The sequence below is a fragment of the Dama dama genome, chromosome 28, assembly GCF_033118175.1.
Source record: "Dama dama isolate Ldn47 chromosome 28, ASM3311817v1, whole genome shotgun sequence".
NCBI lineage: Eukaryota > Metazoa > Chordata > Mammalia > Artiodactyla > Cervidae > Dama > Dama dama.
Window position 1 is genome coordinate 44,025,025 of NC_083708.1, and position 13,441 is coordinate 44,038,465.

The window sequence follows — 13,441 nt, forward strand, 5'->3', positions numbered from 1 at the left end:
GGGCAGAGAAGGCAGTTAAATTCATTGAATTTCTTCAAGAGGAAGAAAAACTTCTTGAGTGGGGATCAAGCTGAAATGAAAAAAAAAAAAAAAAGTATGTCCCCTGCTCTCAGTACACACATAAACACACACACACACACACACACACACACACACCCCCCCCCAAATGGCCACTCTTTGGACAAATATATGAACAGCACCCTCTACTTGGGCCAATTGAACCTCTTGGTCTGTAGCCATGGAGGGTTTTTCTGTTTAATCCTCACTGTTGTGTAACTGGGCTTTCCAGGTGATGCTAGTGGTAAAGAACCCACCTACCAATGCAGGAGACCCGAGTTTGATCTCTGAGTAGGGAAGATGCCCTGGAGGAGGGCATGACAACCCACTTCAGTGTTCTTGCCTGGAGGATCTCCATGGACGGAGGAGCCTGGTGGGCTACACTCCGTAGTCAAGACTTTCCAGGTTATTGTCTTATAGTCAGGCCACTGAGTTTATTAATTAAATGAAACATACATATTAACCATCTTGTTTATGTTACTTAAAGTTAGTGTGCTGTGTGTGTGCTTGGTCACTTTAGTCACGTCCAACGCTTTGTGACCCAGTGGACTGTAGTCTACCAGTCTCCGAAATCCATGGGGTTTTCCAGGCAAGAATATAGGAGTGGGTTGCCATGTTCTCCTCCAGAGGCTTTTCCTGACTCAGGGGTCAAATCCGAATCTCCTGCATCTTCTGCATTGCAGGCAGATTCTTTGCTGCTTAGCCACCAGGGAAGCCCTTTGGCAATAAGCTGTCAGATATTGTTAACAGAGCAAGGCTGAGTACAGCCCTCAGCACACAGCTGTTGTTGCCGGGCACCTGTTATCCCACACCCCGTTACCAGGCAGTGGTTACCATAGCACCAGCCATGGTCCTGCACAGCCATTGGTCAGTGCCACAGTGGGCCCCGCCCACAAGCAAGCAACTGTCCAAGAGTGACCGTGAGTGGGGCATTCAGCCAACTGTCAGTGGAATGGTGGTCGTGGGGTGAGGAGTGAGGTAAGAGGCAGATTCCGGCCTTCCCCTACCCTGCCCCAGCATTCCAGCCCACCGGGTCTTGGGCCAGCGGGTGAGTTGGAGGGGCTCAAGAACAAACTGGGGGCTGTCTCCTGCATGGCTCCAGAGTCCTCTCCAGGGCCACCCACTGGCTGTATTGAGGCCTTGAGACAGTGGCGACCCTCTCCCCCATCCCTGTCCCTGTGACGTAATAGCAGCGGCAGTCTGCCTGGGTCGCAGTCTGTGGGACCTACTCAGCTCCTTCCCACTCACCTCCCCTGCCACGCTGGGTGGCCTGAGGAGTCTGAGGGCCAGTTGGGTCCTGGGCATCTGGCTCCCTCAGCTAGGACAGCTGCTGGGCAGGCTCTGGAGACCTGGCCGTGAGGGAGCTGCCAGCTGAGATCTGCTTCCTCTTCTCCAGGACCGGGAACTCAGAGGGGGAAAGTTGTGCCTTGGGACCTTGCTCTTTCTTGTCAGAGAATAACATTTGTTTGGGAGAGATTTATAGGAACATGGTTACCTCACCATGACCTGACCTCAAGAATAAAGGCTCTGACACCAAGAAGCTTGCAACAACTAACCACGTTCCTCCCTCACCCTTCTTAGAAAAGGGCTTTCCTGAAAGTTTTTTGGAAATTTGGGGTTCTTAAGGTCACCTGTCTCCTTGCATGGGCCTCAGTAAACCTACCCCTGTTGCAAACTCCGACCTTTCGGTATTGTTTGGCCTCACTGTGCATTGGGCACGGGAACTTCTGTTTTTGGTAACAGTATCAGTTAGATATTAACTAGCATGTTTATGTCACTTTGTTCACCTGTCACCTTCAAGGGTATCTTTAGGTTGGTGCGAAACTAATTGCAGTTTTGCATTGTTGAACTTTGCCATTTGATATTGGAATACATTCTTACATGTGGTTATGCTATACATCATTTTAATGCTCATTTCTCACTTTTATTTTGTTAATGACTTATTACTTGCTGTTTATTTTATATGTATGTTAGACTATAGAAATGATGTTAGAGAAAAAGCAAGTTTGAGCGATTTTCTTATTTGAGTACAAAATGGGTTGTAAAGCAGTGGAGGCAACTCACAACATCAACAACGCATTTGGCCTAGGAACAGCTAGTGAATATACAGTGCAGTGGTGGTTCAAGAAGTTTTTCAAAAGTGATTAGAGCCTTGAAAATGAGGACTGTGATGGCTGGCCATTGTAAGTTGACAAGTGACAAATTGAGAGGATCATTGAAGCTGATCCTCTTACAATTACATGAGAAGTTGCTGAAGAACTCAGCATTGACCATTCTATGGTCATTGGGCAATTTAAGCAAATTGGAAAGGTGAAAAGCTCGATAAGTGGGTGTCTCATGAAGTGATCACAAATAAAAAAAATCATATTTTGAAGTGGTTTTTCTTATCCTACACAACAACAGTGAACCATTTCTCAATCAGATTGTGATGTGCAATGAAAAGTGGATTTTATATGACAACCAGAGATGACCAGCTCAGTGGTTGGACTAAGAAAAAGCTTCAAAGCACCTATCAAAGCCAAACTTGAACCATAAAAAGGTCATGATTACTGTTTGGTGGCTTGCTACCAGTCTGATCCATTACAGCTTTCTGAATTCTGGCGAAACCATTATATCTGAGAAGTATGTTCCGCAAATTGATGAGATGCACTGAAAACTGCAATGCCTGCAACCAGCACTGGTCAACAGAAAAGGCCCAGTTCTTCTCCATGACAACCCCTGACCACACCTCCCCAACCAACATTTCAAAAGTTGAATGAATTGGGCTATGAAGTTTTTGCCTCATCCGCCATATTCATCTGACCTCTCTCACCAACCAGTTACCACTTCTTCAAGCATCTTGACAACTTTTTGTAGGGAAAATGCTTCCACAACCAGCAGGAGGCAGAAAATGCTTTCTGAGAGTTTGCTGAATTCTGAAACATGGATTTTTATGTTACAGGAATAAACAAGCATTTCTTGTTGGCAAAAATGTATTGATTGTAACGGTTCCTATTTTGATTAATAAAGATGTGTTTGAGCCTAGTTATAATGATTTAAAATTCAAGGTCCAAAACTGCAATTACTTTTGTACCAGCCTAAATATTACCCAGTTGGAAGCTCTTAAGAAAACCCTATAGTATTTGTCCCTCCAGATAGTTGAGAAAACTCAGATTCAAAATGTGAGTGCTTTTTGGAGGATCACTTAGCTTTTAAGACATGGAGCTGAAGACTGAACTCAGATCTTCTAACTCCAAATACTTGTTGTGCATTCACACTGCATCATGCTTTTCCCCACTGAATTTCAGACTTCACTGAATTTAGTGCTTGATGAACAATGAGAGATGATATACAGTCCGTTGTTCATTATCTATGTCAACAACAAGACTCAGTGGTACCAGCAGCGCTAAAGCACAGATTATTGCCTAATGTCTCAAGGCCTTGCTTGAACGTTTTTTCTTAATATTTTGAATAGATAATATATGAACATGACTGAAAAATTAAAAAGATTTCCTCCATCCTTGATCCTACAATTGTATACATGTAACTGTATACATATATCCCTTAAATGCACAAATGTGGTAGCATGCCACATGTTCTGTTCTGCACCTTGATTTATTTCTTATAATAATAATCTTATACCCTTAGATATATCTTACTGCTTTTACCAATTGCAGAATATTTCATTGTATGTGTATACTAGCACTTATTTAACCAGTTCTCCACTGAAGGGCATTTGATTTTTATCTGATTGTTTTCTATTGTCAAAAATGTTACAATTTAATTTTCATTTACATACTTATTTGTACACTTGTGAAAGTATTTTTATATTGAACATTAGGATTAGAATAAGTGTCTGTAAAATTTTCATAGACTCTAAATTTAAAGTAAGTGGAACTTATATGTCAAAAATTGTACATTTAACTGATGAGCCTATTTGTAGGGCAGCAATAGAGCTTCAGGGCTTCCCAGGTGGCAGGAGTGGTAAAGAACTTGCTTGCCAATGCTGGAGACATAGGAGACCCAGTTTTGATCCCTGGGTTGGGAAGATTCCCTGGAGGACAGCATGGCATCCCATTCCAGTATTCTTGCCTGGGAAATCCCATGGACAGAGGAGCCTGGCAGGCGAGAGTCTAGAGGGCTGCAAAGGGTCAGACACTGTTGAAGTGAGTTAGCGTGCACACAGTAGAGATGCAGACACAGAGAAGAGACTTGTGGACACAGGAGGGGAAGGAGAAGGTGGGATGAATTGAGAGCATAACATTGACACATATACATTACCGTGTGTAAAACAGACAGCCAGTGGGAATTTGCTGCAACACAGGGAGCTCAACCTGGTGCTCTGGGACAACCTAGAGGGGTGGGATGAGATGGAGGTGGGAAGGAGTTCCATGAGGGAGGGAACATATGTATACCTATGGCTGATTCATGTTGATGTATCGCAAAAACCAACACAACATTGTAAAGCAATTATCCTCCAATTAAAAATAAATAAATTTAAAAAATTTGTTTATTTATATTTTTGACAAATATTCCCAAGTATCACTGTAAAGTGCTGTTGGAGGAAATTACTGAGAGGATGTGACTGCTGGTTTTCCTGTAAGCTGGACCTTGGAAATAGCAGGCTCCTATACCCTCCCCTCGGAGAAGGCAATGGCACCCCACTCCAGTACTCTTGCCTGGAAAATCCCATGGACGGAGGAACCTGGTGGGCTGCAGTCCATGGGGTCGCTAAGAGTCGGACACGACTGAGCGACTTCACTTTCACTTTTCATTTTCATGCACTGGAGAAGGAAATGGCAACCGACTCCAGTGTTCTTGCCTGGAGAATCCCAGGGACGGGGGAGCCTGGTGGGCTGCCGCCTGTGGGGTCGCACAGAGTCGGACACAACTGAAGTGACTTAGCAGCAGCACCATACCCTCACCTGCTCATGGAATGTACATTCTGCTCAGAGTTCCCATAGATGGAGCTGTTTTAACAACACAGCTTTGAGAAAAATGTGGTGTTGAGACATCTGGACAGTGTGTGTGACTGAATGCGGTTAAGACCTCTGAGTAAACTTTTAAGGTTCTGGTGGGTGAGTGTGAAGATCTACTCATCTTGCAGCTGCCCAAGACAAGCTTTGTAAGTAAGTTCCCTTGCTTATTAAGCCTCCACTACCAGTCTAGAGCTCCTGCCTGCCTCTTCAGTTTCTCTTTGCCCACCCTGTATAGGGACCAGTTTCTGGTTTAACCTGGGAACTCCTGAGGTTACGAACCAACAGTTGCTTTACTTATATCCCACCAACATTCTGAAAGAGTATTTGTTTCACCTTTTCAATCTAATACACAGTTAAATTTTTGTTTTTCTACAGTCTGATAGTTTAAAAAAAATGGAGTCATAAGTGAGTTTCACTTATTTTGAGTAAGGTTGACTATCTTCTAATATGCTGGGAAGTCATTTATTTGTATTTAATTTTCTGTGACTCACTGTTTTTGTCTATTTTTCCCATTTGAGATGTTGATATTTCCTTATTGATTTGTTAGAGTGTTTATATGTGTTGCAAATACATTCTCCTGTGTTATTTGCAAGTGGGAGAAAGCATTTTCAGGCAGAGAGAATAGCAAGTGAAAATATCCTGAGGCAAGCAGGAAGACTAGAAAGAACAATGAGGCTATCTTTTTCCACTTTGTGATTTCTTTTCAAGTAGAAATTAAAAATTGTTGTGTAGTCAATTTATCACTTTTATATTATAGTTTTAAGATAGTTTCAAGACCATCATAATCTGAGACAGTAAAATTTTCTCGCATGTTTTCTTTTAGCAATTATAATGGTTTCATTTTGTATGTTGAAATCTTTATTTCATTTTGTTTTTTTGTATGTTGGAATCTATCCATCCATAATTTATTTTTGTGAAAGGTATAAAAGACAGAAATATATTTTCTGCCAGCTGGCTACTCAATTCTGACAGCATTTATTGGACAGTTTCTCTTTAACCTATTGATTTGGAGGGACACTTTTATCATATCCTAAATGTCTGTATGTGTTTGAGTCCATTTCAGAACTCTACGTTCTGCTCTCCTGTTCTGTACTTTCAGGTATAATACCATACTGCTTTACTTAGTATAGTTTTATAGTATCTTTCCTCCTGTGTTTGGGCTTACCTTCTCATTACTGACCTTTCTCAGAATATTCTTGACTCTTTTGTGAGTTTATCTTTTATTAACTTTAGAATTAGGTTGTTTCATTGAAAATATTCCTATTAGTGTCTTTATTGGGATAGCATTAAATGGGCATCTTTAATATTGAGTCTTACAAGCTATTCATCCAAATTTCAAGGTGATTTTTCTTGAAGTTAGCAAATGTATGAGGACAAGTATGAATAAAATTCTCATTTTATAGAGGAGAATTGAGAATGCTTTGAGAGGTTCCAAACATCCTTATTCTTCAAAGTCACAAAAATGACAAGTTTTGAAAGGGCCTAGGACTGGATTTTCTCCCTTACATAGTTGATCTCTTTCTATCACAGTACACTGTCTACACATCTAACCAGTCTCATCTGTCCCCTTGTGAAAGGGAGAGACGGGTCCGGGAGTACACCTGTCATGGCATACAACCATGCTCAGAAATCTGCTGTAGTAAAAACAGCTTTATGGTGGGAAAGACTTCAGTTCCTCTGTGACTTTGCTGTTTCCTCCCTTGCCCCTGGAATGTGCTTTCTGTACATAGAGGAAAAAATTAAAGCTAATTACTTGTCTTGAAAACTAAAACTTTTGAAAATAAGTTTCCTTATTGGAATAACATTAGCAAAATTCCAACTGTAAACTTTGAGTGAACAAGGAATTCATCAAGCTTGATTCATTTTTGGTAAAAAAGATTTTCTTCTAAGACAACTGTATGATTATATATATATATGATATCATTTATTTCACATTTTGCATCATAAGTAAAAAATTTGAGGGCTTTATCAGTTTTCCAAGGATTCTCTATTAATCCGATGGTATTTAAATATTTTTTCTTTGCTATACTCAGCTGTTATTATCCCTGCTTATTTTATATTTTTTTCAAAAAATATATATATAAAGGGTTCTATCTCTGCTGAATTATGATTCATCAATAGCTTTACTCATGATTCTGCAGTTCTCAACTATAACTTGTTGACTTTATGAATTCATTCATCTTTTGCAAGTCTGGCAATTTACTTTGTCTTGCATTGAATTTGTACTGATTTTTTCTGTAGTTTGTGATATCTAATAGTGTGAATAACCCCTCCCCCCTACCAAGGATGTCCACATCCTAATGTGTAGAACTTGTGAATGTCACCTTATATGGCAAAAGTGACTTTGCAGATATGATTAAGTTAAGGCTCTTGAGATTGTCAGAATCTTATCCTGGATTATTGGGGTGGATCTGATGCAGTCACAGAGGTCATTATAAGAGGAAGGCAGGAGATCAGAAAGAATTGTAAATGGGATGATGGAAGCAAGAGTTGGCACAGGCAATTACTAAGCCAAGGAAAGCTCACCTCCTCGAGACATTGAAAGAGGCAAGGAACAGATTCACCCCAGGAACTTCCAGAAGGAAGAAGCTCTGCTAACACTTTGATATTAGCTCCTCAAGAATCATTTTAGACTTCTGATCTCCAGAATTATAAAAGAAAAAAATGAGTGTTGTTTTAAGGGACTTAGTTTGTAGTAATAAGAATCTGATATAGCCAGATACTAATCAAAATGCTGACCTCAGAGAGGACAATAGTGATAGATGAGGTTGTGAGAATTGTGGGATGAACAGAAACCGTACGTTGGTAAATATTTTAATGACTTTAGCTTCTGTAGATAGCCTGTAACTGTGGTGTATGAGGGTCTCTGCATATGTACAATGAAGAATGAATATTTAAAAGGCAAACTTTTCCTCCTCCTGTCTTGTCAAGAAACAAGATTCTTCCTTGAACTACTGGATGTAATTGGGGAAATGTTTGGAGATGAAAACTGAAGGAACTGCAGAAGATTGATGACTGAACACAAGAAAGAGCCTAAAACTATCTGAGTAATAAAGGAAAAGATGCTGATAGATTAATGAGAAATAGAGCTTATTGATGCTGGAATATTTTAAGAGAGAGAATAAGAACAAGGGCAGCTCTGCCAAGAAACAGAACTTGGGGGACAGAGATGAGTAAGGAGGATTTTTAGAAAGTGTTCATGTGTGTTGTTCACAGTATTGTAATTTAGACCTCTGTTGCTCCTCAACCAGCTCCTCTTAATGAAAGTCTTCTGCAATGATCCAGAGTCAGGCTTTGGTTTGTTTGTTTTTTTAAAACAGCTCTGTAGTGAGGCTGGTTGTAAAGCAGGATGAGGCACATCTTTCTTTAGATTGCATGTTATCAAAATAAACTGTGACTGTTTTGATAATCTTACCAAAGGCTTCCAAGCTAGGTGTCTCTGATCTGTGATGTTCTAGGTTGGGACTAAGATGCCTTCAACCCTCTGATCTTTACCATTCTGGGTGAGGCTTTCTTGTTGATTATCTTCTTAGAGGGGTCTTTGTGGCAATTTGTGCTTCCTGAGTTGTGAGCAAGACATTCAGGAGAGAAAACTTTATAACCTCAGCTTTAGGCTTCTGTTTCTCATTTTCTTTGCTTTTCTGAACTTAACAACAGCCAAACATCTGTCATGTTGGACTTTCTTCCTCTGGCTGCAGTTTCCTTGGCCTCTCTTGTAACTGACTGTTTGGATGAATGTTCCTCTTTGGGGCAGCTGCTATGCTGTTTTGATGAGCATGGTGTGGGAATTTGAGAGAAAAGTCCACAAACTGTGTACATTGCACACAAAAGCCCATATCCTTATACTACTTCATACACCATCAACCAAAGTCTAATAATTCTGACCAGTAACAGTCACGATTATAACCATATTCAGGGTTTGTGGTCCAAAGGAAATGCAGGCTACATAGCCATTTTCCACATCATGCTTGGTGGGTTTCCGCCTGAAGCACTTGGAGGCTGCTGGGCAGTTTCAATTAGGTGTCTCCGTTACTTTGTTCTCTGTCCTATCCCCAGAGAAAATCAAAGGCAGTTTTCAATACTGAAATACCCTCTCTGTGTTATTGAGCTCCTGGGCACTGCATCAAATTATCCTATGATGTGCTATGAGATTTGAATGTTTTAGTTTTTTATTGCTATTTGTTCTCTCAGTTGAAGTGTAGCTGAATGAGTCACAGTTGGCCAGAGAGATCATTCAGGGGGTCCAGCTTACTGGGAATGCCCCTGCAGAGCCACATGTGTTCACGATCCTCATTCTCAGCAACAGCTCCCTCATGGGAAAGAGGGGTACCGTCCAAGTATTTATGATCTGAACTGATACATTCAGAGAGAACATAATAGGATTTCTTTTCCTTTAGGCTCTGAAAGTCCTGTGTTGTAGTACCCATATGGACTGTCTTGTCTTGCCAGTGCTTCGTGAAACGTGGCCAAGTGCATAGAGCCAAGGCCTCCAACTGGCCTGTGTAACTGAGAGGTAGGCATGTGGCTGTGGCTAGTAGACGCATCTTTTTTGGCACTGAGGGTATAATTAAGTCCTGAATGATTATTGAAGAGAACTAATAGCTCTGGATGTGCAAATGAGGGATGGAGTTCTTAATATTATACGAATGAGAAGCAAGGACTTGTGTCGGCAAGTTTTTTACAAAGGTGGAATACATGGACAAATCTGAGTTATCTCTTTTTAAAATGTGAATTTGGTAAGCAGAAAGAATCTGCTACAGACAGGATCATTTACAAAACAAAGATGAAAACCTTACATAAAAATCTATGTTTTGCCTGGTGGCTGGCATGTTAGGATTATTTTGACAGAAAGTAAATAGCAAGGTGATATTGAGATGTGAGAGAAAAAAATTTGGATCAATCCATGTGTTGTTCCATGAAAGGATCCAATCAATTCTGCTCCTGTTGCCAGAGGAAGAAGTTACATAGCCATGTTGAGTAAGGTTCACAAATTGCTCTCCAATCAAGAAGTAAATAATATCTAAACCCTGCAAATTGAATTTTTATTAAGAAATTTATCTCTGGTTACCCTGGGGTTTATGAAATCTTTTAGTGCTTGTGGAGGAAGGCAATATATCTCAATGTACAAAACCAGACTGATTGGGGTGAGGAATTTTAATTTTTAGGGTCAGGAACATACCTTACCTTTTAAAACAGGCTTAATGAGAAGGGAGCAGACAAATGTTGCTTTAAAAGTCATTCTAATTCTTCATGCATTGTCCTTTATCTATATTACCACTCCTGTTGCTAGTTTCATGTACTTTACAAATTGGAATTAATGGATTTTTTGCATAAGAGTTTCAAGGTCACAATTTCCTAAATTGAGTAAATAAATAAATCCCTCTCTGTCATTGCTGAGTACTTAACATCTATATATTCATTGTTTTCTGTATTCATAATATGCCAGTACTGCTATTAATAAAATTTATATTTCCTGTACAGGGCTTGTTTAACTAGAAAATGTAAGTGGTAGTTCTTAGCCTAACATTTTTCAAAGAAGAACAAGTGGAAATGTTTATTCTGCTCTTGTACTGCCCATTTTCGGATTCTCTTTTATATAAACATGTGATAATGATAACAGCAATTATTAATCCATGTTGAAAATTTACTATGTGAAAGATATTACTATGTAGGTTTTCATTTAAGAAAGATGTAATTTTCCTCATACTATGGTGGAAGAAACTGAGGCTCAGAGAGTTTAAGAACTTGCCTGTATAGTCAAGGATAATAAGTGCTTGAGCCAGGTTTTGAACCTGCCCTGTCAGGATAGGCTGGATTAAGCTGTATTAGGTCAAAATCTCGGTGGTTTAAAACAGCAAAGATTAATTGTTTATAACCCTTGGCATCACATGTCCATTTTTTCTCTAAGGGGTTTCTGATTCATGGTTTGTTCACTCAGAGTCCAGGTAGATAACTGGACACGGTGACTGGGCAAGTGGATGGGCCCCTTGGGCATTGGTTCTTATAGCCTTCTGCCTCGAAGTGATGCATGCTTGTCCTCTCATTTCATTGGCCAAAGCAGTTCACTTGGCCCTGCCTTCTCTCTGGGGCAGGGAAATGTGTTATCACCACGCGTACAGAAGGCAGGCAACAGGCATGTCAGTGGATAGCTTAATACCACATACATTTAGAAGAAACCTATGTTGGTCTTAAGTATATGTTAGCTTAAAAATATTCCAATATATGTTAGCTACAACTTAAAAAGGGCCCTAGATCTGTTAAGGTTCAGAAAAGATATGATTGCTCCAGAAATTGGTCAAATTCAGTTATCTGAATCAATGACTTTCTTGTAGAAGAATTCAGTGGTTTTATATTTTGTTTCCCCCAAATGGCAGTATTTATAATGATATGTTTGTTAGCTAGATTTTGAGGAAGAGACAGATTTAAAAGTAACCAGCACAGATATGTTGAGAAAATAATTTAAAGGACAGAAAAAATTTCCTAGCTTCTATGAGGGTTCCCATTTATATAATCCATAGCAAAGACCAAAAATTAGAATTTAGACTTTTAATCCAAGTAGGATAGATCATCTGGTACTTCTGGGATTGTTTTTGTAAAATAGGAAGGTGTAAATTAACTCCCCAGGGTCAATTTGAGTAAGCCCTTGAGGCAAATGACAGGAAGATTGGTTAGAGAAATTTCTCTAGCAGAAGAGAGGACAGTGTTGGTTGTGCTTGGAAGTAACAGAAATCTTAGCTGTTCTAAAATAAAAATTCTCTGCAGTGATGGCAATTAATAAATAGCCTGTCACACAAAAATATAATGAAATATCTGGAATTCTGTCTTGTAGTTTGTTCCAGAATTTGTGATTTTAACTTTGGCATTTAAATTTTGTGCTTCTTTCAACATTAGCTGAGCATGGCAACTCCACAAAGGCATACGCTTCTGCCTTGCCATGCTGGCCAGGGTGCTCGTGTGCTCGGTGAAAGATGCAATCACACAATCAAAGTAATATTTTCCCTGAGGTTCCCTGGGGCAGATTGGTTCTGCAATTTTCCAGTAATTGTTTGGAAAAGACAGCCCTAGATTTAGTCTTTCTCTTTAATCCCCCCCCCCCCCCCACCCCGACTCAATTCTCTGCACTGAGGCTCCTGGATTCTCTTTTGCCAGCCTCACTTAAGTACCTGGGATTGGGGTGGCGTGGTCTGTGTCGTTAATTATGGAGTGGGATTTAAGTGCCTCCCTGAATGGGCTCCTACTCCAGAAATCCCCTCTATTTCTACAGGCCAGTGCCTAGAATATCTCTCCACAATAGTTATAAAGGCTAAAGGATTCTCAAGCATTGGGCTTGTGGAAGGAAGAGCTGAGGTGACCTTTCGAGATGAACATACTTCTTTTGTTTTGAGTTTACAGCCTGGGAGATAACTAATGTTTGTACATATGGATTTTTTCCTTTTACTTATGAACCACAGGTGATTGCTATTGATTGCTTTTAAATATTTCCCCCCTCCATTTCACTGGTAAGAATACAGAGGCTCTGGGTTGTTGGCCAAGTCAAACAGAAAATGCTAGAATCTGGCTTTTTAGACTTCAAATCCAGTGCTCTTCTCTTATGCTGACATTTTCTTGTTAGCATCCAGCCATGAGGAGTAATAAAATGGAAGTAATTAATAATATTCCAATGTACTCCCATTTGAAACCCCAGTAGTTCAGCAGACCTGAACTTCTATGGGAAGCACGGCTTGAGGATGGAGTCCCTCTTGTGATGTGGTCTGCCGCCCTCTGCTGTCCATGTAGCCCACCTTTATTGTTGCTTGATCTCTTCTGGATTTGATCTTGATCTTCCTAGTGCAACGTCTCTCAGCTGAGTGTGCAGCTGTTATTTGAAGGTGAGAAACCATTCTATTTGGCACCTCACATAAGGAATATATCAGAGAAAATCAAAGAATGTAGGACTTGATATTTCTTCCGCAATATACTCCTGTGTGTGAACGTTCCCCTTCCTCCTGCCACATAACGAGGGCACTTTCACTATCTAATTCCCAGAATGGCCCTGGCCTCGCCTTGGCTCTGGCATTCTGCCAATTCCTTTTAAAAGCGAATAAACATTCTTCTCCAAATTATGCCTAGTAAGGCAGCTAAGGGGACTAATGCCAGAGATTTAGGACGCATCTAGAAGCCTGGGAGCCCTGGGAGGAATTGGGCCAGAACTCCTCGGGTCCTCAGGAAGAAAGATGGAGAAGATCCACGACTAGACTCAGAAAGCCAGGTTGGATTCTGCAGGGTGGCAGTGGCAGCATGGGTCTGTGGTGGGAAGGGGCAGGTCTTCATGGAGTGGGTCCAAGTCCAACAGATTAGCCAAGACTGCAAGGCAGGCAGTTGGAAATTGAGTGAAAGTGTGCGGGGCAGGGACAGGTGAGTGGTTTGGCTAGCTAAGAGCTGATTAA